At 37.3% G+C, this 20,234-nt stretch overlaps 1 protein-coding gene and 1 pseudogene across 5 annotated transcripts in view; one reads left to right on the forward strand and one right to left on the reverse strand.

The window, feature by feature from the left end:
• FBXW7 (F-box and WD repeat domain containing 7) overlaps positions 1-20,234 on the reverse strand; it is a 207,780-nt gene that overhangs the window by 92,881 nt on the left and 94,665 nt on the right. The gene's annotated exons all lie outside the window — the stretch shown is intronic.
• Positions 4,319-5,875, forward strand: LOC132519223 (oxysterol-binding protein-related protein 9-like; annotated as a pseudogene).

The following is a 20,234-nucleotide window of genomic DNA, read 5'->3' on the forward strand; positions in this document are numbered from 1 at the left end:
CACAAAAAAACCTATTCAATGCTCAGTTAAGTTCAGGAAATGCTGAGATAAACCAAGATTAAAAGGCTTTTTTTTTTTTAACTTTAGGAATTTCCCAAACTTTTTGGATCACAGAACCTTGCCTTTAGACACAGTTTTCTGACAGTTACCAAATATAATCACTACGATTTTCATTTTTCATAATGAATATAAATCAACCAGACATCAAATAAATAAAAAATTTTATTTCAAAAAAAGAAAAAAACCATTCGTAAGTTCATACCCTCTGACCCAGTCACTCCACTTCTGGCAATCTATCCTAAGGAAGTAATCCTAAAACAGAAAAAAAAAATGATGCAGAGGATGCTCACTGCAGCTTTATCCACAAAAACAAAAAATAAAAAATGTAAATGTAAATTAAAATAATCAAAACCCAAATGTTCAAGACAAATGAACCCATGAGATGGGATATATTTAGTACAATCCCTAAACATAATGTTCATAAAAAAAATTGTGAAAACATGGACGTTTTCACAAAATGATGGACAGTATATGATCACAGAATGATTTTTAAACTGCACAAGACGAGACTGAAGAAATATTTCACAATATAAACTGCATTTAGGCAGTGGTATGATAGGTGTTTTAATTCATTTTTTTACCGTATTTCTCAAATTTTATGCATCAAGCATGTTTACTTTTATGTTTTTAACCGTGGCTCTAAAATTTGATCTGATATAGAATCTTTTCATAACGTTCCTTTTTAAATTTCATCCTTTGCAGATATCTATATGGACATGCTTGAGGTTACAGAAAATAATGCCAACACATTACACAAGTTTATATAAAATTCCTTTTAAAAATACCTTTAAGGTTTATGAGATAAGGAAATACAATATCCATTTTCTATAATGCCCTAAGAGTTACTACATTATATCACAATGATCTTTAAATAAAACAGCCTTATCCACCTCTCCAACCCTTGCCACTAGATGGTCACTCCCCCAAAGGTCCACAGTTCTCATGGCAAACTTTAAGATGGGGTCAAGAAAGTCCAAAAGATAGTTTTTAAATAACAGTATTTTATTTTCTCTTCTATAATCAACAATTTCTAAGAAATAAGCTACAGTGTGTGTGTGGGGGGGGGAAATTCTTAAGTTCTACTTACTCTAGAAGTATAAATGTAGAAAGAGAAGAGTTCTAAAGATGGACCCCTGAGACCCTCCAACATTCTAAAAGAAGAGAAGTAGCCAGCAAAGGTGACTAAGTAGGAAAACCAAGAACCAGAGTTACCCGTAAAGCCAAGTTAAGAAAGCATATCCAGCAGGAGAAAGTAAATGATGACAACTACCGCCAAGAGATCAAGTAGGATGGAGACAGAGAACTGACCACTGGATTCAGTAACATGGAAGTCACTAGTAATAGGAGCAGTTTTCGTTAGTTGAAGTCTGATAAAAGTAGATTTAAGAGATTGGGAAAAGAGAATAGAGATGGTGGGTATGGAAGAGTTTGCAGTTTGATGCAAAAGGGAACAAAAGAAAGGGAGTAGTAGTTGGTAGGGAAAACGGGGTCAAGAGAAGATTCTTGATTAAGACTAGCGAACTAGCAGCATATCTGTACACTGACAAGAATGATCCAGCACAAAACAAAAAAGTCAATAATGTAATCAAGAGAGAGAAGAAATAGTGAAGTGATATCCTTAAGTAATTAAAAAGGGGATGATGAGAAAGCATTCAAACGTTAGAAAAGGGGATAGTTAGAAAAGGGGATACTACATTTACGGTAATAGATGGAAAAGCAGTATAGTATTATATAAATACTTTACTTCTTTTTAGCATATTTCTCAATGTGGGAACAGTTGGAAGTAGGTAGATTTTTACAGTGGTCAGAGTCTTTGGAAGTTCCCTGCTCATTCCTTCAATTATTTTTTCCTTTTCTTTGTAAAATAGGAAGAAGCAAGGTTATCAGCTGAGAGTGATGTTACAAATTTGAAGAGAAAGATATGAAATAGCCCTCTAGAGAAAGAGGAAGGGAACCTTCTTTTGTGCAAGAGATTTTGATGATCAAATGTAATCAATAAACTATGATGTAATATATATTAAATGCGGCTTTTAAAAGTCAAGTAGTTCTAATAGATAACCAACAAGAACCTACTATAGAGCACAGAGAACTCTGCCAAATATTCTGTAAAAACCTAAATGGGAAAAGAATTTGAAAAAGAATAGATACATGTATAACTGAATCACTCTGCTGTACACCTGAAACTAACACAACATTGTTAATCAACTATACTCCAGTGTAAAATAAAAATTAAAAATAAAATGTTATTATGCTTTTGAAGAAAAAAATAAAAGTAAAAGTCAAGTGGTTCTTATTTACAACTCAGGCAAGCACAATACAAACTTTATCTTTGAGGCAGCAGGTAGGGTTCCTTAGAAAAAGGAATATATATATCCATTGTTTTCAGAAGATAAACTACAGAAAATAAAGGTCATCAAAATCTTGCTGGCTAGTATGTCAAAGACAAACTATGAAAATATCACAGGAAATCAGGTTAAAAATAACATGCTGGGCTTCCCTGGTGGCGCAGTGGTTGAGAATCCGCCTGCCAATGCAGGGGACACGGGTTCGAGCCCTGGTCTGGGAAGACCCCACATGCCGCAGAGCAACTGGGCTCGTGAGCCACACTTACTGAGCCTGCGCGTCTGGAGCCTGTGCTCCGCAAGAGAGGCCGCGATAGTGAGAGGCCCGCGCACCGCGATGAAGAGTGGCCCCCGCTTGCCACAACTAGAGAAAGCCCTCGCACGGAAACGAAGACCCAATACAGCCATAAATAAATAAATAAATAAATAAATAAATAAATAAATAAAAAGAGTAGGCGTGAAATAGGAGCCTGGCGGGGGGGTGGGGGGGAATGTCACTTCAGGACCATTGGGAGATTTTTAAAAAAATAAATAAATAAATAACATGCTGAAACACAGTGACCCTACACAAATGAAAAAGTATACACAAACACAAACACACACACACACACACAACCCCTGTCTGTGTATATAAAAGTAAATCTGCTACACACAGTATTTCTTCAAGGCTAAAATCAAAATCTTGCTTTAGTAACTGTATCTAAAGTCTAGCTCTCGTAACACTAACAAGAACGTTTTTCACTTGGATGTTTATTCACAGAATGGCATGAAATCAGGGACACTGCCTGGGATAATGCAGGCCCCAAGAAAATTGCCCTTTGTGTACCCAACCTAACAGGCATATTTTTACAAGACTGAAACAGGTTAAATGACATATTAAGAGCAACTTACAAAGTAAAAAAATGAGAGAACCAAGATCATAAAACAAAGCATAAAGAATGTGCGTAAAGGGAGGAGACTGTTGGTAAGCAGCCAGCCTATCAACAAATAGAAAGTTTATAACTGGCATTTCAAAAACAGTACCTGGTCACTGAAGAACACTTCCGTTACCAATTATGAATAATAAAAATACAAATCACTGTCATTGTATAACTTTAGTGTAATATTGAGGGGAACAGAGAAGAAATGTCTTAAGCCAATAAAGATAACTGACTTATATTTACAGTGTAGCACGTAAATAGCTTTCAAAATAATACAGATTCTTAAAGATAGACCTGGTCAATAATGGAAAATCCAAGTAGAAGAATCAGATTTAAAGCACAGCCAATAAAAAATATTCAATGACACAACTGAAAGTCAAATTACAGGAATTCCAGAATATTTGAAGAGGCTGAAAATATCTAACTGATAGACTTACATAAAAATTGGACTTCTCTGACTCATTCTGGGAGTGGAAAATAGTAATAAATATATAGAAACTAAGAGGAAATTTTCATTTTCTGTTGGTATTAATTTAAAAAACAGTATTTTTAGAAAATTTGTTCTTTCTAATAATCTATTAAATAAGCTAATGACTTAATTAAAATAATATTTATCCAATAATTAATAGGAAATCAGAATCAACTATTAAACACTTTTAAGGGGGAAAAAAACATTCAAAAATTAGTTTACACAGGGGGCGAGGGGCTGTCCCGGGGGACCGGCTGAACCGGACCGGACCGACTGCGCAGCAGCCCGGTGATCCGGCAGACGGTGGAGAAGAGTGGGTGCTCGGAAGCGGCCCTCGGCTCTCTCCCCTGGAGGCACAGAGGGCAGGGGCCTTGGCGAATGGCTTTCTTGATGGCTACTTGCTAATGAGACCCGGAGGGCCTGGGAGAGGGAGGGGCCGGCTCCCAACCCTGAGTCCCCAGGGACCCTGCTGCTCGCCCAGCGAATATGATATCGTTCTCTCCCTGCCTCCTTCCCGCCGCCCCCTGGGGGTTTGATTCAGGATTTGTTCCTAGTGTCCAAAACTTTGATAAGAAACTTACAGAGGCTGATGCTTACCTACAAATCTTGATAGAACAGTTAAAGCTTTTTGATGACAAACTTCAAAACTGCAAAGATGATGAACAGAGAAAGAAAACTGCAACTCTCAAAGAGACAACAAATAGCGTGGTAGAATCAATTAAACACTGCATTGTGTTGCTGCAAATCACTAAAAGTACTATTAATCCTGTAGATGCAATATATCAACCTAGTCCCTTGGAACGTGTGATCAACACAATGCCTTCCCAGACTGTCTTACCTCCAGAACCTGCTCAGTTGTGTAAGTCAGAGCAGCATCCATCTTCTCTACCAGTTGGACCTGTATTAGCTACCTTGGGACATCATCAGACTCCAACACCAAATAGTACAGGCAGTGGGCACTCACCACCTAGAAGCAGTCTAACTTCTCCAAGCCATGTCAACTTGTCTCCAAACACAGTCCCAGAGTTCTCTTATTCTAGATGTGAAGATGAATTCTATGATGTGGATGAATTCCATCAGAGTGGCTCATCCCCACAGCACTTAATAGATTCCTCTGGATCTGCCTCAGTCTTGACACACAGCAGCTTAGGGAATAGTCTAAAGTGCCCAGATACCATGGAATCACTTAATTCTTCCATGTCCAATGGAACAAGTGATGCTGAACTTTTCGATTCACATGATGAGAGAGATGATGAAGGGGAGGCAGGGTCAGTGGAAGAGCACAAGAGTGTTATCATGCATCTGTTGTCACAGGTTAGGCTTGGAATGGATCTTACTAAGGTAGTTCTTCCAACATTTATTCTTGAAAGAAGATCTCTTTTAGAAATGTATGCAGACTTTTTTGCACATCCGGACCTGTTTGTGAGTATTAGTGACCAGAAGGATGCCACAGACTGAATGGTTCAGGCTGTAAAATAGTACCTCATGATGAACATTACATTCTCACATTCCGCAATGGTCGTGGAAGGTCTCTCCACACAGTGCCCTGCGTGGAACTAGGCGGAGAATGCAATATTAATTGTTCCAAAACTGGCTATAGTACCAATATCGTCTTCCACACTAAACCTTTCTATGGGGGCAAGAAGCACAGAATTACTGCTGAGATTTTTTTCTCCAAATGACACGAAACCTTTCTGCTCAATTGATGGGGAACGGAATGGTATAATGTATGCAAAATACTCAACAGGGGAAAATGTAGTTTTTATAGATACCAAGAAGTTGCCTATAATCAAGAAGAAAGTGAGGAAGTTGGAAGATCAGAATGAGTACGAAACCCACTGCCTTTGGAAGGATGTCACTTTCAACTTAAAAATCAGAGACACTGATGCAGCAACTGAAGCCAAGCACAGACTTGAAGAAAGACAAAGAGCAGAAGCCCGAGAAAGGAAACAAAAGGGAATTCAATGGGAGACAGGTTATTTCATGAAGATGGAGAATGCTGGGTTTATGATGAACCATTACTGAAACGTCTCGGTGCTGCCAAGCATTAGGTTGGGAAATGCAAAGTTCGCTCCTGGTGACCAGGGCAGAGGCATAATGAAGTAACAATCTTCCTTTGGGAGAACCTATTCATTCCCTTCTTATTGCAGTGGTTCCTATCTCAGGGATACTGGACTTTCTGATGCAGATGAACAAGTAAAGCGAGAAAAGCTTCCCTTTTCCTGTTCTGTGGCAGTTACAATGTTGACTTCGGTCTTGAGAAAAACTTCAGGTTTTGAAAACAAGATGTCTGCTCCTTTTCCAAATCCCCCGTTATAAATCCCAGTCTCAAACTCTGCATTCTAGTATTGCTGTTGAGATATACAACATCTGTTTCCTAGGTCGTATAATCTTGGGTTATATATATATATATATATATATATATATATGAAATAGGTGATGCCAGATTTTTCATAAATATGCCATCTACTGTAAATATTGGTTCCTCTGAGTCGTTTTAGAAAATTTAGGGCAAAGTATTAAAATCACGTGTTAGGAAATTTCATGGTCTCACCTACAATAACTTTTATTTTGGAATTGAACTATTATTAAATTGTATCTAACTCTGGACTACAGTTTAATTATACTCAGTGCTTCTTAAGGCTTCATAAAGCAATTTTTCCAAAAAAAAAATTAGTTTATAAAGTCCCACAAAAAAAAACCAAGCACCCATAATCTAAAACTTCTGCCATACAGGAAATATTAATAAATGAGGTATTAATAAAAGCACATTTTTGCTTTTTATAATTCTAATTTTAAACTGTTTTTAGAGAAAACTTTTTGTATGATTTAGGACACTGTATCATATGAAACACAAACATCAACAAACAGAATCCTATATCCTAAAAAAAAAAATTATGTAAAATTTAAGGATGTTCTTTTATTTCTTCTTACCAGTATATAATGTCAGATATATCATATACATAACTTACATTTTTATCAATAATCAGTGAGACTGAAGTTGAAGTCAGTAAAACAAAATGTGACAGCTAATATATTTTGACATTAAATTGTATGATTTCCTTGATGAGAATGGAAATGTTTAAGGTCAGGAATAATACTGACAAAAGAAAATGAAACTGAACAAATTGAAAATGTTCACTTCACAGACAAAGCAACTGGGCTCAAAGAGGGTAAGTTATTTCTCAAGATTAGCTAGCTTAGAGCAAAGCAGGGACCAGAAATTGACATTCAACTGAGTTTTCTTTCATGTGCCTCAGTCTACATAATTACATATGATAAAGTCTTAAAAGAATATTATTCTCTAACACTGATATTGCCTTCTTCTACAAAACCAGAATCCTACAATGCTCAAAAATTATTACTCTAAAATAAATACTCACTGAGCACTCAATATGCCTCAGGCACATATTAATTTTGTAGAAGATAATGTTTAGAGATGTTTCTTTACAAGTTAATCAGTGACTTTTAACCTGAACCCACAGCAATATTAAATTTTACATTACAACTCTTTATGCATGTATTTAAACAAATCTAAAACGGTTTCAGTGAGAGGGAATGATGAAATGTTTATACCTAAAGTCTCGATAAAATCACTACCCTTAATTAAACAGTCCGTTTTCATTATTTTTTTTAATTTACGTATTTATTTTTGGCTGCACTGGGTCTTCGTTGCTGTGTGCGGGCTTTCTCTAGTTGCAGCGAGTGGGGGTTACTCTTCCTTGCGGTGCACAGGCTTCTCATTGCGGTGGCTTCTCTTGTTGCGGAGCACGTGCTCTAGGCGCACGGGCTTCAATAGTTGCGGCATGCAGGCTCAGTAGTTGTGGCTCACGGGCTCTAGAGTGTAGGCTCAGTAGTTGTGGTGCACAGGCTTAGTTGCTCCGCGGCATGTGGGATCTTCCCAGACCAGGGCTCGAACCCATGTCCCCCGCATTGGCAAGCAGATTCTTAACCACTGCGCCACCAGGGAAGTCCCAGTCGACTCTCATTATTCACAGTAATTGTGTTCTATAAAGTTGCCACAAATACCAAACGAGTGTTCCTAAGGGAAATACACGGTTGAGTTCCTGCAAGCCGCTAGTCACATTTTTGCCAACTGATCAATACATAATCTTTTTATATGTGTATTTCTATTTAAAGACATGTTATTTAATATATAGTTGATTAACATTGAACTCATGGTCAACAGCACTATAAATTCATGCCTGAAAGAAGCTTATCTAACATGTATGTTTTCCATCACAACGCTAGGCAGTACCTCAAAACTGCTTGGGAATCATTTTGAACAGCAAAACCACAAACAATAAACACAAAAAGCTTTTAGTGAAAAATGTTTCAGTAAACAGACGATGAAAAGGACACTTGTGTAGAATATGAGAGCTGAAACAAGAAAGCAGAGTGTCACCTGGTTCAGACGGGAAAGTCCATGTCAGGTGACTCAAATTTTTTGCCACCCTGTGCATGCGAACATCCACAAATGACTGTGAAAGTACCACAAGTACTGATTTTTGGTGTTACAAACGAATTTTAGTGAGTAGGCAAATCTCATATTAAATAAAGCTGGACTTTGTATAAAGTAACGGCTGGAGAAAGAAAAGGGAAAAGGGGCACCACTTTTCCTTAGGTAAGTGGGGAGAACAGGCTTCTCCTGGCAGTGTGAAAGTCCAGAGAGGCCCAAACCTAAGGGTACCTAAAGGAAGAGACACCTACAGGCATCTCCATTCCAGGATGAAGGAGAAGTATTATAAGTATTATAATAAATTGCTCTTCAAAAAAATTCAATAATAAGGTTATTGAGATAAAAGAGAACTACTATGTGACTTTCCCCAAGTCCTAGAAAATACAGGGTAACTTTTAGTCATTATACCTGGTTACATTCGCAGCACTTCAGACCTAATTTCAGTGCCTTTTTTTTTTTTAAGTTTCTCACAAACTTTTTAAATAGTTTCTTATGAACGTCGCTTCTCAAAAGACCTTTGATTATCCAAAACCATTTGAACAGCTTATTTTAGGTTGCCTAAAGGAGTTAAAGAGGGCATAGTATACATGTTAAAGTGAGCTCTGAAAGCCTGTCTCAGAGTGAACCAGAATTGTGAGCCTCCAAAGATTACCAGGCAAAGATTAACCTTGAAATCATAGTAGACACTGAGTAATACTGGTTACACTAATGTACACGGGGTGACAAGCAAATTGTCAAAGCCTTCAAAGACTGTGCAATACTAACATTTTCAGAAGCCACTAGGCTTGATCTACAAAGTCAGTTAAGAAGATTTAAGATATAGATGGTAGGAAAATCAACCAAATTGTACTGATCATAGAGAAGGATAACTCAAAGCTGGGAATCACCTTCTATAAGCAGGTTAGGATTTTCAATGAATCCTAAAAGAACCTCACTAATCACCAGGATTCCTCTTCTGGACGCACCACTTAATAGTACTGCATATTATGAACTCTCTATATGACAAATTAATAATTTAGTATTAATCCCTATGTTCAAACTGATTAAAGGTAAGTATCTGGAACACATACTAAGTATCACTTACTTAGTATCACTTACTTAGATACTTAGTATCTGCTACTCAAAATCCACCAAGAGCTTCCCATCTCACTCACAATAAAGGTCATTTTTTTTTTAAATGGTTGTATTTTAGGCCCTGTATAATCGACACACATCCCACCACTCTGAGCTCATATTCCACTCTTCTCTCTTTTTCACCTTGCTCCACTCTTTCTGTCCTTGTTCTTTCTGGAAGAGGAAAATACGCTGCTACCTCAGAGCCTTTGCACTGGATACACCTTCTATCTGAATGCGCTCCCTCATATATCTGCATGGTTCTTCCCATTATTTCCTTCAGGACTCTTTTCAAACATCCTCTAAGAAATGCACTTTCCCTAATAATCTTATTTAAAATAATCACTTCCTTGCATCACATTATTCCCCTTTGCCCTGCTTTATTCTGCTCCAAGCACTGTATAAAAGCACTGCAATACTGTCTGTTTATATAGAGTGCCTACCTATCTATCTATCTATCCATCCATCCATCCATCCATCCATTCATTTCTTCATGTATTATCCGCCTCTTCCCACTAGAATTTAAGCTCCATAAGGAAAGAGACTTACCTTTTTCACCACTATCTTCAGCACCTACAAAAATGCTTGGCTCAGTCGGTCCTCAAAACATTTAGTGAGTAAATAATTATTACATCTTTTTAAAGCCAGTCGTGTGCTGAGAATTCTTTCCTCATCAAAGAAGACCTACAAGCCAGGTCACAAAAAAGTACCAGATATTTTGAACACATTTTTTTAAGTTGTAGTCTGTACTGAACAAGTCACTTGTAGTACTCTTGAAACTCAGAGGGTATAAATCTAATATGTTAACATTTATTTATAAATTATCTTCCTCTAAGTCATAAAGATATTTTCCCTTTATCAAATTTCTTGTTATTTTCAGCACATGTTATAAAAAATGTGTGACTAAAAAGATGAATACTTCAAAAGCACATAATTTGTGGAGTAATTCTAGTTTCATATCTCCCATACTGCAGCTAACTGGGAAATCATTTATGCAGCTTAAGGTGAAAATCTTCCAGAGGCTGCAAAATTAGCTGAACAGATCCTTAGTACTGTAGATTAATAAAATCAACACAAAATGAACAATACGGGGCACATCATACAAGTATTCATACAACCAGCAATTATTCATTTGAAGTTTTATGGTTCTGAACTGAATATTTTAAATCCACATGCCTCATCAATCATGTATATCTTTACTAGAAAGGATGAAAAACACTATTTTTCAGTCCATATGTCAATACCTACTTTTTATGTTATTTAACTTACATATACATATGTGTATGTAAGTTAAATAACATACCTATTTCTGGCCAAATTTAATTCCTCACTCCCGTTCACCTCCACTCCCTCTGCAATCTGGGTTTACTCCATTATAACTAAATTTTAAACTGGTTGCTAAATCCCACTGGATCTTTTACCATTTTTGTAAAAAATGTAAACTTTTGACATTACTAAACAAGCACTCCCCTCTTTACAATTCTCACATCCCTTAGTTTCCCTTGATATAATCCTTTTCTTAGTATTGTCCACCAGGCAGCACTATTGCTCTCCACTGACAGCTCCTTCCTTCTCTGCAGTTTCTTTGCAACCTGGGATTTTAACTACCATATAGAAGCTAATGACAACCAATTCTATTCTCTCTAGCCAAACTCCTCCACTGAGCCTATTAGTTTTATCAAGATATCCCACAGTTGCCCCAAATTCGTTATTTTAAAACGCAAATTCCTGTACACACACACACCCCCAAGTTTCTTCTTAGGTCCTCCTCCTATTTTCTCTACCTCGGTGAATGGAAGCATATTCTAGTCAGTTGCAGATTTAAGAAACCCAAATGGTTCTTCCTCTTCTACTTCCTTCTACTATCCCCTCCCCTCAACAATTCAGTCCTAAAGCCATTAAGTGGAGCCAGGCAAGTTAGGTGTATGTGTGGGAGGTGGTGGCAGTCCAGCAGAGGGGTCAGTCCAAGCAGTGGGAGGAGGGCTTCCCAGTATGTGGGGGAAGGTGGGAGGAAACAGCCTGACTATGAGCAAGGTGAGGAGTGATCCATACAGCAGAGAGACCCAGCAGGGCAAAGGCAGAGCAGAATGAGAAGTTCTACTTGGGTGGGCGTGTCGAACGTCAGCAGGGTAAGAAAGGCATCCACATGACAGGATGGCGTCAGAGCCCAAATGGGATATCGTGGGTGTGGTGGCCACAGTGGTGCCCTGCTCAGATATCCCTTCAACAGAACCTGCTATGAGGAGCAGAGCTGCCTGACAGCCCCCAGCTACCTCACCTTGGAATCCACAGTAACATTCACACCTGGCCATGCTTCCTCTAGACTTCTCCCAGCAGAAGCCTGAGCATGGTGGGAATGCTCCAATAGCCAACTCTGGATGGGGCTCCCTGCACATCAAATCTTGTCTTGACATCTGTTTCTCTGGGGACCTGAACTGACACAGAAGGTATTCACGTACCGGTGTCAAAAACACTTGGGATGAAATAAAACTGTTCTGGAAGACACTACAAAATGGTTAACTTCATTAAACAAAGGTCATTTCACTCCAGAGTATTTAAAGAACATCTCCTACTACATAAAGAAATCCAGTGGCTTAGCAGAGGAAAAATTCTCAACAGGGTATTTGAGCTGAAAGGGGTCCTTTTAAGACAACAGAGGAAGAGATTTTGTTGAATACTTTGAAGATGAAGAACGGCTGCAGATCTCACACTTGCTCTTCAGTCTCTAATGTTTTTGACTTCAAGGGACAAAATTCTTGGATTTAAAAGGAAAATACGCTTTTAGAAAACATCGTGTTACAAAAAAGAAATCCTAAAATGTTTCCACTGCTGCTCGGGCCCAAGTGAAGAAGTCATCAGCAAGTCTCAAGTCTTACTGGAAACCACCTAGTGAAGCTGAAGAACAAACTGAAACGATTTTCCTTCCCTTTCAAAAACAAGTGTTATCAATGAGCAGGTACTCTTTTTCTGAATCTTCTGATTGTGAGAATTTGACTTGAGAAAAAAGGAAGAAGCTGCAGTCTAATACATTCAAGATGAGTTTTATTGATCTGCCCAGACAAGTTCTGGATTTCTGCAAAGAAAAGAATATCCTGCTATCATAGGAAACAATGAACATTATGCTACAGTTTCCAACTTTTCACACATTTGAGCAATCTTTTACTTATTCAATGAACATCAAGAGTAAGCTAAAAAAATGGTCTCATTTCAGCTGAAAGAAAAATTTGTATGTGCTTGCTCATCCCATGTTTGACCCTGAATGGTATTTCTAAAGCAAAGAACAAGCACACAAGATAAATACAATTTTTACATTAAAAAGGTAAATTCACTGTAAGGAGGTAAATATAATTTTTAAGACAACACTTTTATGTGTATATGAGCCTATAAAAGAAGTAATTTTCTAACTGCTTGGTCTATATTTGAGCCTGATCATGTCACTGAATAAGGAAATGTTTTTTCAGTCTTGTATAAAATTGTGTCTAGGCAATATTTTTATTCATATTGCTTTGGCTTATGATTTCAGTTGCTCTACTATTCGACACTGTCAATAAATTTTCATGCTGTAAATAACATTAATTAAAATTAATTTATAACCTTTATTTAAATTAAATCTGCTAAGCCTACATTAAGAAAAATTGAGTCCCATTTTGGTTTAAGTTAGTTACATGAAATTTATTATGTTTCTTATGAGTTTGCAAAATTTATGAAATGATAAAAGAGATTTTCTTTCTTTTTTTTTTTTTTTTTTTTTTTGGCCGAGCCACGTGGCTTGTGGGATCTTAGTTCCCCGACCAGGGACTGAACCTGGGCTCTTGGCAGTGAAAGCACACAGTCCTAACCACTGGACCACCAGGGAATTCCCTAAAAGAGATTTATTTCAAGGAAAGTAAGTTAAGCTTAATTACCAGGGGGTTGTATTTTCCCCCAAGAAAAGGTGGCTAAAATGTTTAGTCTTAAATATTGGGGCGGAAAGGGGGACTGCTCTTGCACGTACCATATCTCATTTGGATCTCAAATAGTAAGAATTTGTGGTAAGGCCTATGTGGTCAAGGTTAAGAAGGTAAAGTTAAAAAAAGAAAAAACTGGAGTTTCCTCTATCTGCTCCATTAACTTGTATTGGAGCTGACATCCTTTGTGGGAAGGGGGAACCACACGAAAAGAAGAGGCTAATAAATTTGCCAGTATAAACATGTCCACAGAGAAAAAAAAGCATTCTGTACTCAAAAGAGCACTGACAATTATCAATGAATCATTATATCTACAACTTCTGATCAAGCGAATATACCATGAGCTGTAGATAAAATAATTTTTACGTAGGTTTCTCAAGATCAGAAAATTATTTTAAGTGTTTTCCCAGTGTAAGAGTGAGAAAGGCTGAAAGTGAAAATCAGTAATGGGACAAACTGAAATTATGTTTACTTAATAGGAAGCAGTGGGAGTAACACAGCATCCCTTCTGTTGTGATATTCCTGTCAATGATGCCTAACCTAATGAGGAAACAAGAGGAAACACAAATTAAGGGTCCCAGTTCAAAATGACTGGCCTGTAATCTTCAAAAGTGTTAAAGGAATGAAAATAAAAGATCAAGGGACTGTTCTGGATACATGATAATAAATGCAACTCATGATTTTGAATGGAATCTTGTCCTTATACGAGATATTATTTGAACAACAATGGGGTCTGAGGAATAAACAATCTAATATACCAGTGCCAATGTCCTGATTTTAATGGTTATATTGTGATTATGCAGAAGAATGTCCTTGTTTATAAGAAATGCATACTCAAGTGTTTGGGAGTGATGGTGCATCATTTTGGCAACTTATCAAATGGTTCTGGGGCAAAATAAGTTCTTAGCACTGTACTTGGAACTTTTCTGAAATAAGGGGGTAAAAGGAGAAATCTGGATGTCATTCTGGTTCCTATCATTGGTTACAAACTACCCTTGCCTATCCCCACACTTCTGTCACCCACTCACATCATAAGTTCTCCTAAGTCCACTACAACCAGTCCCACTTTTCTAGTACTGTTTAATAAGCGCATGCCATCTGCCTCTTGCCCAAACTACTTGAATAACATCCCTAGTAATCTCCCTATCTTTTGTCTCCTGCCCCTCTCATCTACCCTCTATACTGCTGCCAGAACAGGAAATGTCAACAACTCAGTGGCAGCTTTTAAACTTTTTACATGTTGAACCCTTTGCTCAAATGAGAGCAAAATATTAAAAAGGTGAAGAGAGAGCTTGTGAGAGCAGGGGAGAAGAGAGAATTAGCAACCCTCGAGTGACTCTGCAAAACTTCTGAAAACTACCATTCTGTAGGATAAATCTAAAATCCTAAGCACAGTACTTAAGACATACCCAATCTGGTCTCACCTCTATCCATCTTCAATACACACTGCTTTGCCTTTATATTCAATCACTTTTCTCATAGACTGTAAACAAAAAAGCTTAGTGATTATAGATTTTTAAAACAAAAATGTAAGTGTCCATCTTAAGTTGTTACCAGATATTTCTATTTCTTTGTGGTAGTTCAAGAAGTCTACTGAACTGAAGTCTACTGAAAAAAACCTTATGACTGAGCAAACAACCTTCCTAGAAGTCTTTTAGGTAGAGTGGTGCTGTCATCATGGCTTGGAGCAAGAGGGGTGTCGGGTTTGGATATGAAAGCTGAAACCTGGGTAAGTAAGGTAAATAATCACAGAATTCAGTCATGTAGTAATTCAGTCATTCACCATTCAAACATTAAATAGGTCAAAAAATTGGGTGAAAGACAAACAGTTGACTAAAAGAAGATATAAAGGGTTGATAAACACATGAAAAGGTGCTCAATAACATCAGCCATCAAGGAGATGCAAATTAAAACCACAATGCAGAAGATCTTCTCATCCACAAGAATTACTAAAATTAAAAGAGACCAAACACCACCATATGTTGCTGAAAATAGGAAACAACTGAAACTCTCATATTTGGCTACTGGACTATAAAATGGTACCACCACTGTAGAAAACCACTTGGCAGTTTCTTACAAACACACACTTATGCGGTGAGCTAGCATATACACTCCTAGGTACCTACCCAAGAGAAATGTCCATAAAAAAGGCTGGTACAAGAAGGTTTATAGCAGCTTTATTCAGAATAGCCAAAACTGGAAACAACTCAAATATTCATCAACAGAAGAATGGATTAATTGAATTGTATTCATGTGATGGAATAGTACACAGAAATAAAAAAGAATGCACTTCTGATACATGCAACAACATGGATGGCAAAAACAGTACCCTGAATGAAAGAAGTCAGACACAAAAAAGCAACATTATGTGATTCTGTTTATATGATGTTTGCAAATACACAGAACTAATCTACAGTGAGAGTAATCAGAACAGTAGTTGCCTAAGTGTGGACTGAATGGAATGGAGCATGAGAGAAATTTGGCGGGGGTGGGGGTGACAGAAATACTCTGTATATTGATTGAGGTGTTGGTTATGGTTACTTAAGTGCATACATTGGTCAAAACTCATCTGTACCTTCACTTTACATAAAAGCACCTCAATGAAAAATGTGTAATTAACTGAAGACAATGCAAAAACTTCTCTGCCTTCCTTGACTCTCCCATCGTGCTGAAGACTGTTACATGCTGAAGAAGGCTTAGGTCTTCTTTGCTCTGGGCCCATAGATGAAGAGTCAGCAACACATGGTTCACTGTGAAACATTCTGTAGCAAGCAGACAGAATTTGGAATGAAGAATACAATAGGGACACATAAGCAACCGTACTTAGAAGAAGCAACATCTGAAGCCACTACCTAAAGAGCCAGTGATCACAGGACCAAAGAAAGCCAGAATCTGCTTAATTTCAGAAATAACTCAGCATCTTTAAGGAAAGCCTCAATACCATCACAATGAGCAACTACTGACTTGAACAAATCCTGGAACTCTGGCCTCTACTCTGCCTCACTATATCATTTTACAAGGTTTTGCACTTCAGAAAAAGCACACCACTGTAATATAGAAAATGTATTGTCTATAGAAAACCAGTGAGTCTGTTTTTTAAATAGGGTTCCTATCTTGCTGAGCATAATTTTAGCTTGGCAACTATAGAAAAACAACAAGCGGAAAAAAATGTCATCTTATTATTTGCTTTTTAAATTTAGGAATCCTATTCTCATTTGCTATTGCTTGATCCCCCCCATGCCTGGATCCCTAGGAAGTGTCAGTCAGTATGTGTGCAATTAGAACTCAGGTAACTCCTGCCTAGATTTCTTTTCTTGCTCTCTGAGGCAAAACAATGACCTCATTTAGATGAATATGCCAGAAAATCACTATTCACATGTAGACTCTCAGAAACAACCACTCCATCTTCCTCTTCAAATTCTTGGCAGGAAGGTTGAGTGGACATATTGGGGGAAGATAGTGCGTGACTGCACTGCACACAACGTGCCTTCAGAAAATGTGTATTTGAACTGAAAAAGAGAAAAGATTTAAACTCTAACATGCGCCAGGCACTGGGGATACAATGCTGACCAAAGACATAAACCCTGCATCCAAAAAGTAGAGTGCAATCGCTATAAAGATATTATTTTTTAAAAATTATGAGACAAACATCTACCCTAGTTAGACCTTTGTAAGATATATGGACAAAAAAACTTCTAAAAGTTATATAATTATAGTAGAAACCAGGTAAAATAAACTTCATTCTAGCCCAGTTTCATCAGTGCCCACCAATGTCTACAGTAACTGAAAAAGAAAAAAAAAAAAGTAAAAACCATCACCACCACTAAGAAAATAACATGTAAAATACTAATTCTAATAGCAAGAAACAATTATAATCCACTCAAAACTATTCTTTCTTTTTAGTAAAGACTACGAGCTATTATTTTTTAAATAGTAAGAAATATGATCTTCTGACAAAGACGTTTTCTATTTATGTAGAAATAAAGCAACACTGTCATAATGATTAAATCAGTAAACTAGATCCCTTATGTAATGATCTGTTATTTTTCAGACAAGAAATTTTTAAAATTTTTCAGGTTATAGAACAGTATTTCTGGACAAACCTAACAAGGCAGTAGTTGTACAACACTCTCAAACTTCCAAACATCCTCAATTTCAGTACAAACAATGCTGTGTTGTACACTCAATCTAAAACTAAGAGGAAGCATTGTGGGTTGGTCACAACTTGAATTCCTTATCACAATGAGGACGGCCTAAGGATTTTACCACTAAACTCAGCCATTCAAATAACTGGAAAGACAATAACGGTGGTCGCTGCTCTCCAAAACTACTGATTTTCAGATTTGTTGGAAGGAATATTTCTTAGAACTTCCAAGTTTCTGGATAGGATTCCTTCATTCTGAAGTTACTCCTCTCCCCTAGACAAAAGTAGAAGGTTAAGTCAAAAGAATAATAATAATAATAATTAATTGAAAGCCATAAAATAGGCCTTTGTTTTTCTACTGCAGCAATTCGATTCCTCCGGATATAGAAACCAAAATATTAGTAGGGAATCTTATAGGTTAAGAAGCCTGTTTTTATATTCAAATTAGTAAAGATACTTCCAATGCATTAATGTAATCAACAAACATTTACAGAGTGTCCACTAGGGACCAACACGATGCTAGGTACAGCACATTCATTTAATCTACAACCCTGAGATCATTACTTCCATTTTACAAAACAGGAAACAGCCTCGGATTAAGGTCACTTGCCCAAAGATTTACAGTTAGTAAGATTTAGTAACATGTTTGAAACTCAGATATGTCTGAGCCATGGTTTATGTTCATTCCATTAGACCAACCTGTCTTCCAACATGGCATAATAAAAATCTTGAAGCACCAAGAAAAACAATGGGCACAGGTGACAGTAACATGACACGACTACAACTATCTCTTTCATATAAAAGCCCCTTAAGATAGGGCCCACTCTGCTTTCTCAGACCCCTAAACATCACCTTTCTCCCAATCAGAGTCAGGGACAGTGGGTTGGGGATCCATTTGGTCAAAGCCAAATTGATAGGGAAACAGCTGCAAAAAATTGAGGTTATAAATCCCAGTGGTCAAGAGCCCATGTTCAGTAGTAGATGACAATACAGATTCTAGTTCTACCACTACCTAGCTATGTAAACTTGGATATATCACTCAACACCTTTAAATCTCAGTTACCTCATCTGCAAAAGGAGATTTAAAATGGCACCTCTATATCACAAGATTATTGTGAGGATTAGAGAGATAATACATGTAAAATGTTTAAAGATGTGTCTGACACATAGTGAGTACTTAATATGTTATTAGCTATTAAACAACCTTCTGTTACCAATTTTAAAAACACTTTAAAATAGGTTACCTCAGGGACTTTCCTGGTGGGCGCAGTGGTTAAGACTCCGCGCTCCCAATGCAGGGGGCCCAGTTTCAATCCCTGGTCAGGGAACTAGATCCCACATGCATGCCACAACTAAGATCTCACAGGCCACAACTAAGGAGCCCACGTGCTGCAACTAAGACCCAGCACAACCAAATAAATAAATAAAAATTTAAAAATATATATTTAAAATAGGTTACCTCATCATGAGTTAAATATGACACAGAAGAAAGGAGATTAGCAGTCATTAAAGACATCTAATTCAAACCTTAACTCAATTTGGGTACTACTTACAAGGTCAGAGTAACTACCTTCCAAACCCAAATATACCAAATATTCACGGAGAGTGTGTGGAGAAAAGAGAACTACTGTACACTACTGGTGGGAATGCAAACTTGTATAGCCACTATGGAAAACAGTATAGATGTTCCTCAAAAGGTTAGAAATAGAAGTACCATATGATCCAGCAACCACTTCTGGGTATATATCCAAAGGAAATGGAAACAGGATACTGAAGAGATATCTGCACTCCCATGATCACTGCAGCATTATTCACCATAGCTAAGATATGGAATCAACCTATCTTTCCCCTTTTCTTTCCCCCTGGTAACCACTAGTGTGTTCTCTACATCTGTGAGTCTGTTTCTGTTTTGTTATATTCATTCATTTGTTTTATTTTTTAGATTCCACATATAATTGATAACATACAGTATTTGTGTTTCTCTGTCTTATTTCACTAAGCATAATACCCTCTAGGCCCATCTGTGATGTTGCAAATGGCAGAATTTCATTCCTTTTTATGGCTGAGTAATATTCCATTGTGTATATGTATATACACCTTCTTTATCCACTCATCTGTTTATAGACACTTAGGTTGCTTCCATATCTTGGCAGTTGCAAATAATGCTGCTATGAACATTGGGGTGCGTGTACCTGTTCGAATTAGTGTTTTTGTTTTTTTCGTATATATACCCAGGAGTGGAATTGCTGGGTCATATGGTAGTTCCACTTTTAGTTTTTTGAGGAACCTCCATATTATTTCCATAGTGGCTGCACCAGTTTACATTCCCACCAACAGTGTACTAGGGTTCCCTTTTCTATATGTCCTTGACAACGTTTCATTATTCACAGACTTTTGATGATGGCCATTCTGACATATGAGAGCTGATATTTCATTGTGGTTTTGATTTGCATTTCTGGTGATTAACGATGTTGAGCATTTTTTATGTGTCTGTTAGCCATCTGTATGTCTTCTTTGGAAAAATGTCTATTCAGATCTTCTGCCCATTTTCTAATCAGATTTTTTTTATATTCATGGATATACATTCTTATAACTACCACACAGCTCAATACTTAGAAGTTTGCCAACTATCCCAGAAGTGCCTCCAAGTGCCCTGACTCAATCATAGCCCCTTCCCTTCCTTTAAGTAACTCCTTTCCTCTAAGTTGCTCTTGCAGAAATCACTTCCTTTTATTTATGATTCTCTCACTGAAGTATGTCTCCCTAGATACTGTTTTTCA

The sequence above is a fragment of the Lagenorhynchus albirostris genome, chromosome 4 (assembly GCF_949774975.1).
Source record: "Lagenorhynchus albirostris chromosome 4, mLagAlb1.1, whole genome shotgun sequence".
Lineage (NCBI taxonomy): Eukaryota > Metazoa > Chordata > Mammalia > Artiodactyla > Delphinidae > Lagenorhynchus > Lagenorhynchus albirostris.